This window comes from Clinocottus analis, unplaced genomic scaffold, assembly GCF_023055335.1.
Source record: "Clinocottus analis isolate CAN_PGR_092001 unplaced genomic scaffold, fCliAna1.0.p SCAF_1, whole genome shotgun sequence".
Lineage (NCBI taxonomy): Eukaryota > Metazoa > Chordata > Actinopteri > Perciformes > Cottidae > Clinocottus > Clinocottus analis.
This window is the reverse complement of record NW_027175820.1, coordinates 5,598,940-5,611,202: the sequence shown is the minus strand read 5'-3', so window position 1 is coordinate 5,611,202 and position 12,263 is coordinate 5,598,940. Positions and strand designations below refer to the sequence as shown.

General features: G+C 40.7%; 1 protein-coding gene across 2 annotated transcripts in view; it reads left to right on the top strand.

Annotated features, from left to right (window-relative positions):
• Positions 1-12,263, top strand: part of tspan4a (tetraspanin 4a) — a 132,552-nt gene that overhangs the window by 7,146 nt on the left and 113,143 nt on the right. The window contains exon 1 of one of the 2 annotated variants that reach the window (XM_068577587.1): positions 7,774-7,781. The exons of the other annotated variant lie outside the window; for it this stretch is intronic. The gene's annotated coding sequence lies outside the window, so the exon portion shown is untranslated. Of the gene's footprint in view, positions 1-7,773; positions 7,782-12,263 lie in introns of those variants that run through there. 2 annotated transcript variants of the gene reach the window in all.

Genomic DNA, 12,263 nt, shown 5'->3' with positions numbered 1-12,263 from the left:
TCGTGAGTGCAGCTTCCAGAACAAAGACACCCTGATGCGGTCTGTTTCAGATGCAGTTAACGGGCTTGTGTCTCTCAAAATTGGTGTAACCAGCATTGACAGATGAACTTCTTCCTTCAGAACTGCTTTGAGGAAAGTCTTGATGGTGAAAACCCAGACTCTGAATCTTTTATGCATTTAAGATATTTTGTTTTTTTTTACTGCTTTGAGCCATGACACTCTTAGTACTGGCTTCTCTTAATTAGCTAGAATTACTCTTTTTTAAAGCATGTCACACTGAGAATGCTGACTAATAGAATCTCTTTTCTTTTTCATGCATTGATGGAACAATTCTTCCAATTATGTCCCCAATCAGCTCACAGGCGCTAATGTCACACATCATTAGCCCCAGTTAGCGGTAATTCTTCTAGCACTGTAATCAACCCTCATATAGACGCCATTGTTGCCTTGATTACTGTGTCCTTCGCGAGATTTGCTCCTTCCTCACCAAACCTACACACGCACACGCACATGCACACACGCGCTCTGTTGATCATCATATAGACATGGATAGGCTACTGGGCTCAGGCCCAAGTATTCAGCCCTTGGGACAGAGCATCAGTTGGAAGTGAGTGTTGCTATTTGTTGATGTCAATGAAAGCACCACAAAGATGAGTGAAATCAAAATTAGCACAAATAGATGCAAAACCAGTAACTAAATGATAGCAAATTTCCCAAAGAGAGTTTAATGCAACCACAAAGAGACACAAAACTACCATAAAGAGGTACCGAAGGACCGTGAAGAGACTTAAAACAACTAAAAATCAAATGCAGAGTGGTGCCAAATGACCACAGAGACACAAATGAGGTCAAGGAGAAGCCAAAAGACGACAACGAGTCTTAAACTGTCTTAAAAAGATACAGATTGATCAAGCAAAATGAATAAAATAAGATTTAAAATGACCACAAAGAGACATAAAAGTAGCATAAAGAGATTTATTGTAAAGTCTTTTTGCCGTGGGTAGGAATGTTTTCCTGTAACGTCCTTGTGACAGCAGAGAAATTGCTCCGCTGTCACTGCAGTAGGTGCAGTAGAAACGAGTATAAAGAGACATAAAATGACCACAAAGAGATACAAAAGGAGTACAAAGACAAAAAAGGAGCACAAAGAGATGACAAACAAATTCAAAGAGACATACAATTACCAGAAAGAGATGCAAAATGAGTAGGGGCACAAAATGACCACAGAGAGATGCAAAATGACCACAGAGATGAAGAAGACCACAAAGAAACTCAAAATGACCAAATAGATTAAAAAATAGCACAAATAGATGCAAAATGACCACAAGGAGTTGCAAAACGACCACAAAAAGACACAAAATGACCACAGAGATGAAAAAAGACCACAAAGATATGCGAAATGACCACAAAAAGTTGCACAATGTCAACAAGGAGACTTAAAATGACCGCAGAGAGATGCAAAATGACCACAGAGATGAAAAAAGACTATAAAGATATGCAAAATGACCACAAGGAGTTGTAAAATGACCACAGAGAGACTCAAAATGATCGCAAAAAGAATCAAAATGACCAGAGAGATGGCAAACTATTATTAAGAGACACAAAACAACCACAATAATAAGCAGAATGAGTACGAAGAGACGCATACCAAGTAGCTTACAAAGAAAAGCAAAATGACAACAAAGAGATGCAAAATGACCAGGAGAGGTCGAGTACTTTTGGGGTCTTTGTCTCTCAATAAGCACATGTGATGAGGTGAAGGGAATCAAATTGTGTCTTTATGAACACAAACACACACTCTGGAGACGGAAAAGCCTAATTCTGCTCCTATTTGTTGGGTTCCTATGTACGTCTCAGATACAATTAACATTCACAGGCTGCCGCTCCGTACTCCACAGCGACTCGCTCTCATTGAGAAGTTCACAAGGTACTTCTGTACTGCCACAGCCTGCGGATTAGTTACCATGGAGACAAAGCTGTCGAGAGTCAGCAGGAATACGTTGTTTGCCTTCTCAGGCGGAGGATACTTTACGAAAAAGTTTGAAGAGCTTTGTTGACGGAGGCTCGGCCCTCAGACATCTCGGTTTCTCTGCTTCCTGTCCGTGCAGCTCTTGCTCTGCGTTATGGTCCAGGATTTCCCTTTTTTTATTCACCCCTAAAGTTTGGCGATTTATTCTTCAAAAGCCAAATGGAGGGCGTAAAAACAAACTGCATAATGCTTAAAACACAGTAGTGAGAAAAAAAAAGAACAAATCACAGCATTTGCATTAATACCCTGATAATTCCTTCATGCATTATTCACCAGGAGGAGCTATGTTTGCTTATCGGCCCAGCCTGTATTATTACCACCTCAACCTTGAATTTTTTTTACATATTAGCCAGATGACGGATTCATTTGCAGATAGTTATGATTGTGGTCTCGGTGAGAACTTCAAAAGAATAGATCCTTGTCCTGCACATCACATTCAAAACAAAAGGCAGCGCAGCACAGCCAATGAGCCAGTACAGCTCAGCCCGCACGTTCCCCTCATAACAGGGAGGGATGTGAACACACACTCAGAGGATTTTTGTTTTTGACTCCTGTGATTGGAGTCGGCACAGTGGAGCCTCTTTCCTCCCAGTTGATGACTGTGATACTGGAGCTACGCTGGAGCGCCAGCACACAGTTTTGAAGTTGGCCACCGGGAGTTCAATGAGCCATTTAGTGGGCTTGTGGTGAGAGGACGGGCCGGTGACGCCCCATGTGCTCGTCATGCTCACGGAGGGCTGAACGTCTCTCTGGCTGAGGATTCAATGTCTCTATGAATATGAAATGTGAGCAGCGCTTGTGGTGGAAAATAAGATCCACACTCACCGCTGGACTCATCATTTTAAGATATTAGGTCTTCATTTTTAAGATACTAAATCATTATTTAAAGATATTAACTTATTATTTTTAAATATTTACTAATTATTTGAAGGTACTAACTCATAATTTTAAGATACTTCCTAATTAGATGAAGATACTAACTTATTATTTCAAGATTTTTACAAATTATTTGAAGGTACTAACTCATTAATAGACGATATTTACTCATTATTTTAAGATACTAACTCATTATTAGACGATAGTTACTCATTATTTTAAGATACTAACTCAATCTTGAGATATTTACTCATTATTTTAAGATGACAACAGTTTTTAAGTCATTTTACGAGTAATAAGAACTCCTTTTCTTGCTGTTTGGTTCGTCTTGTGCGTCATGTGGTCTGCAATGTGAACGCATCCATGTGGCAACGACACGCTCTCAACCAGTGACATAATATATACGATGTGACAGAGACCATTATGTTGGGACGGTGTGAAGGTGGATGGGTCAAACAAACTCTGGACCTTCAGCAACTGTCCCATAAAGTTTTTATCATTGTCTGAATTAAGTTAATGTCAGTTGATGACGTCTTTTTCATTCTCATGTTAGTTCACGTAGTTATTTTAAGTCTAAATATGAAGTTCTTTTTCTATTCAACCTAAGTGGTTTAGATGCCTGAACATTTTTCCGACTCGGTTAGAACATGAATGACACGTGCAAAGCCTTAAATATGTTCTAATGTCGAGGAGCATCCATCAGCCGTGACGTGCGATTGAATTGGATTATAATTGGAAAATATTGTCTGTAAAGCACAATACTATTCTGTATTTTTCTTGTTGTAAACTAGTGAAAAGACTTAAACAAGTGTTTCCTGTGTAGTGAAAGCCTGAGAGACTCATTCCTCCAGACCAGCAACACAAACAACATGTTCACAGGAGTGACTTTGGAACCTGTTGATTTTTTAATGGGATTTGTTGGCAATGAGAAACATATGAAGTAATGACATGCCGTGAAAACATGTATATATTTTAATAGAAAATTTGACTTTTTTAAAAATGAAATGAAAGCTGCATTGAGAATCTATAAAGTAGAGTGACTCATTAAAAGAATACCCACGAGTCCCTCGACAGCATCACAAATATCATCTTTTTCTCCTCTAATGTATTCAGTTGGTTCGAATAAGATGCAGGACGCCTTAACAAAGCCGGTATTTTCCTTTTTAAAAACACAGAGCATCAGTCAAAGTTGTGTTTGGAGTGTTTCAATTAATTTCACGCGGTAACAACGTCTCCTCCCACATTCCCGTCTCTAACAGGGAAGACAGTCGTGTTGATAATAAGCTACGGAGGCGTTGCTTGAAAGAAAGACTAAAAATATCCACTGCGTCCAGTTTTCTTTAAGACTTAAACATCAAAACAAAACAACACATGTGCATGTTTCATGATATAGAATGCAGCTATGAAAGCCTGTTTGATGAGCCTTTTTATTTTCATCTTCCCATAATCATGTTTTAGTTGAAGGAATGGCAACGATACAGCCTAACACATCAACAGGCTCGCTGTACTTTACAGCCCCTACCTTTAAAGAAAGAAAACCATGATTCTGTTCAGTGGAACATGTCATTTACTTCCGGGAAAAAATATTTGCACACATGTTGATGATCAAACTCTGTTTTCATCTCTATGAGCAAGTTATTACTCCACTACACTGGTCACTGTTAACCGCCTGACTCCAAGGAAAATGAAGACTTTCATATCACGATCCCTACGTATAAGTACACACAGTGGATCTTACTCACTGTTACACGGTAAATAAACTGCATGGACTGTCTTTTCACCCTGATGACGGGCGACCATGCAGGGTGCCACCTGCCCAGCAGGGCTCTAACACGGCTACTACTTGGGATAAAGTGTCGAGCCGAGGCTCGAGTTCAGCCAAAAGGCAAAGGCTCCTGCCGCGATTGTGGAGGTGTCGCAGTTTCCACATGGGGTGGATGAAGGGGTAAACGAGGGACAAAAAGAGGGCAAGAAGTGCGTTCATTTTGTCAGTTCTAGTTTCATGAGTATTGCGAGCAGATTTGCGTACGTCACTCCGGCATGAATTTCGCAAACAGATTTGCATCTGTCACGTCCGCCAAGTGGCTAACGTAAGTGATACAGCACTTATCAGCGACGGAGTGCACTACAGATGTTAGTGCACTGTATTGCAGTGCACTTTATAAAATGTTCGGTAATAGACACAGTCTTGGGCTTTTGTAGCCCTTTAAACCCTAAACCCCAAACTCTCACCCTAAACCTTAAACCCTCACCCTAAACCTTAAACCCTCACCCTAACCCTAAACCAGGGGTCCCCAAACTTTTTCCCGTGACGGCCACATAACTTTTTCCTTCTCTGATGGGGGGCCGGGGTCAGTTTGTAACAGAACAAGTGTGACGATCACCGTGGTGCCTAAACATTTACTGTTTTCCAGAAGGCCACGCATAACCAAATGTTAACCCTTTCCGGGGTCTTTACAAAAAAAGTGAGGAAATAAATAATAACACTATTAATAAAATAAATAACACTATTTATACCATAAATAATATTTCTCATGAAAAAAGTCCATGGGACATTAACTTTCTGTTGTGCCATGCAAAATCTTAACGGGTAAAAGTTCAGCTTGGAGCAGAATTTGTAGGTTCTAGTGGGCTCGTAGACACCGTTGTTTCCAGCTCTCTCATCAACTTCCCTGTGAAAATCACAAAGCAAGCAGGCTGAGAAACCAAACTAAGTGATACAGCACCTACACAGCACAAGACATTTCACTACCAGCATGGTTGTGGAGATGAATTTTATCCCAGTAGATTTTATTATGATTATATTTGTTTATACTCAGAATGACTCATTCAAATCAGAAAAAACACAGTTCAGGGGGCCGGGCCAAATGTGGAGGAGGGCCTGATCCGGCACGCGGGCCGTAGTTTGGGGACCACTGCCCTCAACCCTCACCCTAAACCCTAAACCCTCAGCCACTCACCCTAACCCTAAACCCTATTTATTGTTTGAGTTGTGTTTAGATATTGTACATGTGGATTATATATTATTGTAGTCCTAATATTTACGTTTATTTTGAGAACATGTTTTTTGGGTGGAGGGGGGGGGGGGGGGGGGTTAAACAATGTTTTTTTCTTGATTGGTACCTTGTGACCTGATATAAAATGGTCCCATAATGGACCACCCTAATCCTTTATTATTCTGGATATTTAACTTGTTCATTGATGTCCACCTTCAGTACAGACGACAACAAGACTTTGTCGACTTTGCTTTTCTCCACAAACGAGGAGCAGAAGTCACATTTCGGCTCTTTGTGTAACGTCACCATAGAAATGCACACAAACAAAACAAACTCTTTTTTTCTTCGTTTTGGACCTTAAATCTCAGGACTCTTAATAAACAAAAAATGGGATTCATTAAAAGAATTGCTTCACCGCCACTCCGGTTGTGCTGAATCCATTCTGGCCCTTGTGGGTTTTACAGGCACCACATGACAGAGCAGAGCTTGGTCGTGATCGTCACGTTAACCGACAGCAGCAGCAACTCCTCTGCACGCTGTCAGGCGAGATGAGAACGCCGCTGGATGCCACTGGGACTCATGCTGCAGGCTGAACTGTGTCCATGCTGTGAGCACTATTGACAGGCTCAGCAGAGCACCAGGGACCAAGGTCCTTGAGGAAAGACGGAACTCTCTCTCACTCACACACACACACACACACACACACACACACACACACACACACACTTGCGCACTAATTGATCCATCTTGATCCGAGTTGTTTCATGTCGACTCCGGGGAACCTTATCGCTGGTTATCTCTCTGGTGCTCTCCTGGATCAAGCAGGTTTTGCTGCGCACAGCAACCTGTCTAAACCCCTTACAAACAGACACACACACACACACACACACACACACCCACACACAGTTGTGCTGCGCATGTATTTTGAAGTGGTACCCTCCTAATGCGTTGAATGAGGGCGGACAGATGTCACTGTGTGTGTTTGTGGCCTACTGTACAGAAAATAAATAAAACAAAATGGGGGATTTAATTGAAATGCAACGCCTGTTGATTGCTGCATACTCAGATTTAACAGTGACAGAAGAGACTAGTACATTATTAGTTGTGCCCATTCGGCTGAAACAAAGAAACTCACTGCATCATCTCATCACACTTCAACTCTGTTTAAAGATAAGAGAGTCTGCTGATCAGAGATACTGATGAGTGAAATGCCGCCTGAATAGCCAGTGATTGGACACTCAGGCATGTGGCCCCGTGGTTTGGGGCCCTTAAGAGTCTGTGTCTAGTGTCTAGTGTATTTTATTGTGTATAATGAGCCATGCAAGATGGTCCAGGTTCAGACATTTAATGCATTTCGGAACGCCTTTTTTCGCAAATCCGATTTTAACAGCATCGGCTCTCGCGAATCACATTTCAGACCGTGTGTGTGTGTGTGTGTGTGTGTGTGTGTGTGTGTGTGTGTGTGTGTGTGTGTGTGTGCGCATGCGTTGAAATGAGACCGATCTAATTTGCTCCAAAACCATTTCGACACAGCTTCGGAGGAACCCCTTCAAGACATCACAGCTTTCTCAGTTTTATCTGCAAAAAAGAATGAGTTGAGGATCATTTCAGTGAAAGAGGATTTTTTTTTGTTAAAAGCAATGTGATGTGTATAGGTTTAAAAGAGTAGAATCTCAGAGTGGGAGTCACATACAGTATGTATGTCAGCTGTGGGGGTGGGGGTGGTCGATCATGCATGTGTTTTACATAATGTGTGTGTAACATGACTGTATTGATCCCCCATCCCCCATCCCCTCTTCTTCCCCTCCATGTTCATGAATACAAGTCCACACAGGGAGCGAATGTGTCATTTCTCGGGCCACGTTTGACTGACAAGCCAGGTAATAACCTTCCAGCTCGGAGGGATTAGCCGCAGAATGCAATTGGAGGATGTGCCACATACCGTATGCATGCATTATGTTTGCATTTAGATGTTTATTTGTCCCATGCTGGCTGTTCCGAGGTGTGGAGAAGAGATCAGGAATCTCTTTGTGAAAGCATCTGAATGAAAAGGAAAGGCCCGATGAATCCACGGCGATGCGGATGGAGATAGATGGAGATATTATTAGGAGGAAATTACCATTCTGTGCCAGCTTTGAAGGATTTCTACCGGCACGTTTGTCACCAGCTGACTAATGCCGCACCTGGATGCAATTTCCTGGTCAATTTGCAAAGTGAAAGAACACATGATTGAGGCACAGATACCGCTTGTTCAGCGGCCATCGGTTACTATGTCACATGGGCCGGACTAACGAGATGGACAGAGAGTAAATAATGGAAGTCACCCGCAGTTTTATCTTCCTAACAGCCGGGACGGGTTAATCAGCTCGATGCTGCCATTATTCACACACAGGATGACACATTAATCTATTAATCGTTAACCCGGCACGCTGGCACAGAATGCCGCTTGAATGACAATTTGTGAGTCCTGCAGTTAAAACGCCATTCTTGCTTTTTGAGTGCAATTTTTTTTTACAGCCATTTAGGGGGAAAGGTGGACAGGTCAAATCAAAGTCAGTGTCGTGTGTGCTATGTTTTACTGAGTTTATTCTTATTTAGTACGTATTGCTACTAATAGTCCTTATTCAGGACTATTAGTAGCAATAGTTATCATGTTGTTGTGCTCTTTATTCGAGGCCGAGTGAATTGCATGTCAACCTCTGGTTCTGAAAAGGAAAGCCAATGCCTAAGTGCCTTAAACCTGCATTCTCTCTAATGGCCAGCAGGGGGCTGTAGAGCTGTTGCTCTTTGTTGATGCAGTTGGTTTTTCGTGATGACTTTCCAGACGGCTCTCCCTGAGGTATTACATCTTCTCAATAAAGTTTCATTTTGACTGATGCAGCAGCTGTGTGGTCGCAGATGATTTGGCCTCTTTGAAAAAAATGTTTGCTTTAAAGAGAATCTTTTATAGTGATGAGGTTACTCCTAACTTAAAGTCAAAGACCGGTTTAAAGTGTTTGTCTGCCTCCTGTAGTCTTATTATACTGGATGAAAATCACAAATAATTCACAATGCTGTGCACATATGTTTTCTTATTTATAAATAAATAAATATATAAATATATTTATTATTATCAGTATTATTGTAGTAGTAGTAGTAGTAGTAGTAGTAGTAGTAGTAGTAGTAGTGTTATTAAAATAATCATATTAACAAAACAACACATTTTAATATATATATATATATATATATATATATATATATATATATATATATATATATATATAACAATTCATGCATGATAATGATCATCAACATTCTTACTATTATTATTATTATTATTATTATTAGTAGTAGTAGTAGTAGTAGTAGTATAGTAATAATTTTGAAAAATAATGTTTGTAATTATAATTAATACTAATACTATTATTTATGTAGCACAATTCATGCGTTTTAAGCAACACAAAGTGTGAAAAGATTATAACATTTATAAGTATACAATTAAAACAAGTAAATCATTTAAAATTACATATAATGAGGTAACATTTCAGGAGAAAGTGGTGACATAAAGAGCCCTGATGCGGCATCCACCGGCTCTTTGAGTGCCTGTTGTTAATATTTCACAATAGACATGTGTGCACCAAAGTTCACTTCTTTACATATAACAGCCGATCACACCTTCACTGAGGCTCGATCTGAGCTTTGTCACGCCCGTTGTTCTCTCTTCTGGGAACACGAGGAGACACATACCTGCTGTTAGCAAATTTAAGCCCAATTACTTTGTTCTGTCAAGGCCGCCTCTGCTATAAAAACCTGTTATGAATAATTAAAGTTCAATTTCCCCAATGATGGGTGATGTAGTTTGAGGTTGTAAGCAGTGAAACAAACAGGAAAATATGCTTGTTCATTCTTTTCTTTTTCTTTTTTTTTACCACAGACTGTATTTAAGAAGTGGACGTAGGCGTCACCTATTGGTTTGTGGATGTTTTGAAGCCTCGAGTTCAACATTTAGGCCAAGGTGTCAAACTCATTCTAGTGAAGGGGCCACTTGCTGCCCATTTTGATCTCAAGTGGGCCGGACTAGTAAAATCACAGCATAATAACGCATAATTAACGACAATGTTTCTCTATGTTTAAATCATTGGTGAAGGTTTTTAGATGATAAACTCTATTTTAAGTTCTTTCAACAATTACCTAGAAACATGAAGACCAAAAATTCCGACATCAGCTCTCTGTTTATCTGCCTGGCTCTCCTCTGCAGAGTCCCTCGCTTTGTGACACATTTGTGGCGCCACTTTCATGACGTGATCCATCTTTAACAACTTCTAACACAATAATATCAGTGCTCAAATCAGTTGTGACTGTGGATCAACTGTTTGACACCACAGATATAGGCCGTCGCCATCTTGGATCACGAAATTATGAATCCCACTGCTCCTTTCGCTTGAATGCTGCACTGGGTGGCTCATGCCAAGAAGAACTCATAATATGGCGGCTTTTGGCCGTCACGATCTTGTTTAGTTTGCAACCAGAATTGACACGAGAGCCTGGAGTACAACCAAAGGCATTTTTAGGCGACTAAAATGTTACAATTATCGTTCATGAAGTGAAAACACTTTAAAAAATGATTAAAGTTGTAAAACCAAAACATGGATTATGCCCAACAAGGACAACATCGTGGTAGCGTCCCGTCAATCACCTTGTAGCCCACCCTAAAGCATCTCCTGCTTCATGGTCTGTTTGACTCTAAATGACCATAATTTACTAAATGAAAATCATGCTGTATTAAAAAAGACTTGAAACTAAAGATTGACACATACACTCATGTTTACAATGTTTACTGAAGGAAATCAAGAGATAAGTAGAGTCAGACAGACTGTAGGTTAAACATATAAAGCATAGACTTCTATACAACCAGAGAAGTTGCTACCTAGGGATCAGAAGAGATAATGCAGCTTTAACACATAAAGCATAGACTTCTATACAACCAGAGGAGTTGCCACCTGGGAGTCAGTAGAGAGAATGCAGCTTTAACACATGAAGCATAGACTTCTATACAACCAGAGGAATCACCCCCTGGTGGTCAGTAGAGAGAATGCAGCTTCAACACATGAAGCATAGACTTCTATACAACCAGAGGAGTCGCCACCTGGTGGTCAGTAGAGAGAATGCAGCTTCAACACATGAAGCATAGACTTCTATACAACCAGAGGAGTCGCCACCTGGTGGTCAGTAGAGAGAATGCAGCTTCAAAACATGAAGCATAGACTTCTATACAACCACAGGAGTCGCTCCCTGCTGGAAGAGAATATAGGTTTAACACTTTTCCAGAATCGGAGGTTGGCGCCTGCGTCTCACCAACTGCAGTACTATTTATTTGCCTTGATACACTCTTAATGTTCTTCTTTACACAATAAAGGTGTGAAGGTAGGCGTTGAGCCATTCTTTTCTGCCGCCCACATTGTATCTCTTTGCATGAGCACCATATCTGTTCGCTCCAAGCGCGAGAGTACAGCGGAATTGCGTTTCACCGTGTCATGTTACACAACTGTAGACATCAATTGGCTCACACACAAACACATGCTCGGAGAACAATAGGTTGGCTTTCACGGTTCCTTAATTGTTTCGTGTCCACTCATGTAAAATCCCCTTGTTGAATTGTCTTATTAATTACATCTTTCAGTTAACCACTTTAATTAATGATCATCATGTACAAAAGGTATTAAGTCACCACATTTAGTCACACTAATGATGACCTACGCATGACTCATTCATTTTGCACTCTCAGGCTTTGTGGATTTATTTTATTAATTCTTCTTTTTTTCTTTAATTCATGTATAATACACAATGTTAGCTGTTTTATAATAATGTCATGGGGAATTTGAAAGCTCAAACTCATTGTTACCAAGAGATCGTTATTCGTGCAGTCTGACCTGAAGAGTGTGAATCTGGGACAGAAATGTCAGCCTGTGAATCAGTTCATTAGTCCAAACCCAAATATATCTCCTCAACTATTGAATGGATTGCCAGGAAATTTGATCTGGGCAGTTATGATCCTCATGGATAGAAGAAGTATTCAGATAATTCAGATAAAATAAATACTCCTCCAAAAATATATCAAAGCTTAACTTAAAGCAACAAAGAACTTTCATTTTGTGTGTCATGGGGGCCCCTGTGGATGTAAGAGCACCAGGGTCCCCTTAGAAAACCACTCATTTTACTGCAGCAGGGTCTGACAGTCTGCCCCTCTCAGTCCTGGCTCTGGTTCTCCCGTGCCCCCTTTCCCCCCAGCGGGTCCAACAATACGTCCAGGGTCTCCAGCAGCATGGTGTCGGATCCCAGAGAGGAGGAGGATGAGAAAGAGGAAAAGGAGGAGAAAGAGGAGA